The sequence below is a fragment of the Callospermophilus lateralis genome, unplaced genomic scaffold (genome assembly GCF_048772815.1).
Source record: "Callospermophilus lateralis isolate mCalLat2 unplaced genomic scaffold, mCalLat2.hap1 Scaffold_116, whole genome shotgun sequence".
Taxonomy (NCBI): domain Eukaryota; kingdom Metazoa; phylum Chordata; class Mammalia; order Rodentia; family Sciuridae; genus Callospermophilus; species Callospermophilus lateralis.
Genome location: NW_027511893.1, coordinates 2,109,756 through 2,114,606, shown reverse-complemented (window position 1 = coordinate 2,114,606; position 4,851 = coordinate 2,109,756). Strand labels below are relative to the sequence as shown.

The window sequence follows — 4,851 nt, the reverse complement described above, 5'->3', positions numbered from 1 at the left end:
GGTGAGGGGTGTACTGAAGCTATCTGTTCTATTTTTGGCAACTTTTCTGTAAATCTAAAATTAGGTCAAAATAAAAGGTTTAAAAAAATGCCACTTCGAAAATTTAGGGCAGATGCCTGGAAGGCCTCATGGGAAATTTCACTGCTCTGCCTGTCTTTGGATTTGAGATTGGGAGACCTCCTGTCCTCAGAGCATTAAAGCACCCACGGAGATTTATTCAGTCATTCTGGCCTATGGTTGGCCAAATGGCTTATACCTTTAGGACAGACTGACCCCCCTTTCTCCTCTGCAGTATGGAGCCCTGAGCCCCCCACCCCACGTTGGGATTCTCATCCTGGCTGGCAGAGGCTGCGAGGTGAGGCTGCAGCAGTCTGGGGAAGGCTTGGCAGGTGAGTGAGAGGGTGCTCCAGAGGGAGGGAGGCTCAGACAGTGTTTAGCTGTAGAGTGGGGCTTAGCAGAGGCGAGGGGAAAAGGGAGGGGGGCTCTCCTTCTCAAGGGGCCCTTTCATGTTGAAATCAGCCGTCATGAATGCTGGGAGCCCAGGAGCCCAGGCGTGGGAAATGTGAGAGCCCCCTTATGTCCCCTCATGTGACATGTCGTCTGTGGCTCCCAGCCGGCCAGCCAGGATGCATTAGGAGAAGTGTCGGTGTGGACCTGGGGTGGGGGAGGGTCCCATCAAGACATTGACCCACTCAGGGAAGGGAGATTTGAAGAAGCAAGTTCTAGACTCTCCTGGTGCTGGAGGGGAGGGTGGACTGGGCACCCTGTTGGCTTCAGGATCAGGGGTGGGGCAATTGGCAAGAAACCAAGAGAAGGTCGGTGGGGACCCACGCGGCCTCAACATGCATATCGAGAAGTGTTATTTCTGTTCAGGGCCCATCTACCCCGGCCACGGCATGATGTTCGTCCGCAATGATTGCAAGGTATTCAGATTCTGTAAATCCAAATGTCATAAGAACTTTAAAAAGAAGCGTAATCCTCGCAAGGTCAGGTGGACTAAAGCATTCCGGAAAGCAGCTGGCAAAGAGCTTACAGTGGATAACTCATTTGAATTTGAAAAACGTAGAAATGAACCTGTCCAATACCAGCAAGAACTATGGAATAAAACTATTGATGCAATGAAGAGAGTTGAAGAGATCAAACAGAAACGCCAAGCTAAATTTATAATGAACAGATTGAAGAAAAATAAAGAGCTACAGAAAGTTCAGGACATTAAAGAAGTCAAGCAAAACATCCATCTTATCAGAGCTCCTCTTGCAGGCAAAGGAAAGCAGCTGGAAGAAAAAATGGTACAGCAGTTACAACAGGATGTGGACATGGAGGATGTTTCTTAAAAATCTTACTCTATAATCATTTCTATGTGTACATTTGAAAATCTCCTTTGGAGACTTAGAATTTAATTCTAAATAATTAATTTTTATATAAGGTCATTGAAGTGAAAGGTGATTACAAATACTGTTCTACATTGCTATCTGCAAAGCATCAGATTATGGATGTTAGATTGCACCTCATTGTAATGTCTTCATTGATAGACATGCTTATGTAAATCATGAAAATTTTCTTTATAAATGCACAAGTGGATTGTGGACACAATGGTCATGCCTTTTGGATAATGGCACTAGGCAGCATTTATGTAATAAGTAATTACAAAAATTTATGGCCAGTGATAGGTAAAATCAAATTTTCTTTGCAGTAAAATGTTCCCTTTATTATGTTATAGAAGGGAGGATACAACAATCTCAAAATGTATGGCAATCTCAAAATCATTTATTTTAGTATTTTCTGTTTTGATTTATTAGCCTAAATGAGCATAATGGCCAAATACCATGAAGCCTAGTTATGCTAAGCTGTTTTGACCTGGTTTACCTGTTGTTGGCAGGTAGTTGTGAGTGTTTGTGAGGAGAGCTGACTAATCTTTATTTGAAATGGCACTATATTATTTCTGTTTTAGAGAATACTCAGTTCTAATTTGTGATTCCTGGTAGAGCAAGCTCCCTCCCCCCTCCCCTGATGTAGAAGCAAAGAAATCCTAGTGTCTTATAATTTGTTGCGGAGTTTTCTTTCTTTTTAAAAACAGGTTTTAATTGTTATGGAATATAGAATTTATGAGTATAACATCTGCCCATTTGTACATAAAATAAAAACATTTTTAGTGTGTGCCTATATATTATTTAAATATACTAAAAAATATGAGGTATTTTTACTTGGAAGAAAATAACTTTCTTTACACATACTACTTTATTAGGAAATATAGTTAATTAAAGAGAAATATATGCTTAGCAAAAAAAAAAAAAAAAGAATCCAAGAGAAGGCTCTAGTCCCAACCCTCTCCAATGCCCTGAGTAGCCTGCTTCTCGCCAGCTCTGAAGGTGCAGACCCTGCTGACAAACCTCCAGGGACAAGAAGCTCACTCTATCCTGGGAGAGCATAGGGTCCTGGCATTGGTTTAACCTCTGGATTCAGTTTTCATTCCCAGCCAGGAAATCTGGGACATTGGACAGGGGAGGCTGTGGCCCCATCTTCCCTGGTACACTCTCAGCCCAGGAGTGACCCCTGCTGTCTGGACAACCCTGGAGGTGGAGGACTATGCTGGCTAGCTGTGCATGGATTGTGCTGGGTGGCCCTGCCAGCCCCCTCCCCACCCCGCATTCTGTGTTGCTCTCCGCTGGCCTACAAGGTTCTCCTCAAATGTACTGCCACAGGAGGGAGGTGGGTGAGACCGAACATCTGGACCAAGGGGACATCATTGGCACCCACAGCTGGAGCTATCAGCAGCCAATGTTTACCCAGACATTATTTGCCTTTGTAAGTTCCTGGCCCCCAACATGCCCCCCCCTGAGGACAGGGTCCTGAGCCTCCTCCCCACGACTGGGCAGGGACAGAACCGAGAGCGCCGTGGCTGGCTGGAGTTCAGATCCTCCCAGCAGCTTCGGCTGCCTGAGAGAAGAAAGGGCTAGCCAGCTGGGCTGTCCCTTCAGAGGTGTGGGCACGAGTAGGACAAGGCCATGGAGAAAGTGTGAGTGGACCCTGGACACAGCGTGGAGCAGAGAGGAGGGCCAGACCTCTGGAATATTTCAGAACCTTACTGGCTGACCTTGGGTCAGTCTGTTCCTCTGTATCCTGTGCCACCAAATGGGAAGATTTCCTTGCCACCTGATTGAAAATAGTCTCTGTTTTAGTCAGCTTTTTTGCTGCACTATGGAAGGACCCAACCAGAACAATTATAGAGAGGGAAAAGTTGCCTTGGGGGCTCAGGGTTTTAGAGGTCTCAATGCACAGACAGCAGGCTCCATTCCTCAAGGTTTGAGGTGAGCTGAACCTCATGGCGGAAGAGTGTGGTAGAGGGAAGGGGCTCACATGATGATCAGGAAGCAGAGGGAGGCTCCACTTGCCAAATACAAATATATATCCCAAATAATTGGCCCATGACCCTCCTCCCCAGCCACACCCCACCACTTCAGTCACCACTCAGTCAATCACTATCAGGGGATTAATTCACTGAGGGGTTAAGACTCTTACAACCCCATCACTTGTCCTTCAAAACCTCTTGCATTGTCTCACAGCTAAGTTTTTTGGGGACCCCTCACATCCAAACCAGAACAGCCTCCTGCCACACCTATCCCCTCCCGTGCCTGTTTGCTCTTTCTAGCGTATGTTCCAACATGCACCCCTCTGCTGGAGCACGACCACCAGGAGGGCAGGCAGGACCTCACTTTACTGTCACTGCTCCCTGGCATCCAACCAAGCTTCCACAGCTCTTCCCTAGCTTGCCCCTCTCATTCAATCTGCTTCAAGTGACATTGTGGATTGGGGTCAGAGAAGGACAGACCATGTTCTGTGGTGGCAGGCTCTGGCCAGAGAAGTTTTCTCCTGGAGCACAGCGAGTCCCAGGTGGGCAATAGCGTGGGAAAGAGTATTATGCCTTCATGATAATAGAGTACGCATTCACATGAGGAACCAGATTCAGAGATGTTCTGTAACTTACCTAAGGTCACACAGCCCCAATGTTACAGAACCAAGATTTGAGCCCCTGTTCAAGGTTTCCTCTTTACTCTGCTGCCTTCTGTAAAAGATGTTCGAAGTTCTCATTTGATTTCCCAGGACACTTGTGTCACACACTCCATTGTATCTATACATTCTTTCTATATCATTGCACCCTCAACCCCAACCTGGTTGATGAGCACAGAAGACAACATGAGCCCGATTTCACAGACCAGAGAGAAGCCTGTAGCCACGCAACAGTAAATGGCAACATCTGAACTAAGCTCAGGTCAGCCTCATGTTGGCACATTGCCCTTAGCCTTCTTCCAGGCTGGGACTAAGCTTTCAGGTCTCATTGGTTGGCATGGGGCTCCTGACCTCCCAGCCTGCATTAACACACTGTGCTAAAAGCTTCCCAGGGACCTCACCCTGGACAGAACCTGCTCCCTTTACCCCATCCACAGGGTCATTTCAAAAACCCCTGTTGGCCCTCCAGTGAAGAGGCAAAGGGTGTCCAGGCTGCCAGGGCCCAGGAAACAAGGTAAACCTTAGGCTACCACGGAGCACCTACAAAATACTCAGACTAAAGGCAGCTGCAACTTGACTCTTGCTGAAAGCCAAGCATCAATCTAAAGAATATTTACTGCATCTCTGCAATATGCCTGGCATTTCATGAAATCATTTTTTTTTATTTTGTGGAATTGGGGATCAAACCCACAGGTGTCTTTATCACTGGGCCTTATAACCCTGGCCCTTTTTACTTTTTTATTTTTATTTTTTATTTTGAGGATCTCACTAAGTTGCCCAAGCTCACCTGAATCTTTTGATCCTCCTACCTCAGCCTCCTGATTCTCTGGGATTACCAGGAAT

General features: G+C 46.4%; 1 pseudogene; it reads left to right on the top strand.

The window, feature by feature from the left end:
- The first annotated feature begins 820 nt into the window (after nucleotides 1-820).
- On the top strand, nucleotides 821-1,421 carry LOC143386486 (putative ribosome biogenesis protein RLP24 pseudogene; annotated as a pseudogene).
- The last annotated feature ends 3,430 nt before the right edge of the window (nucleotides 1,422-4,851 follow it).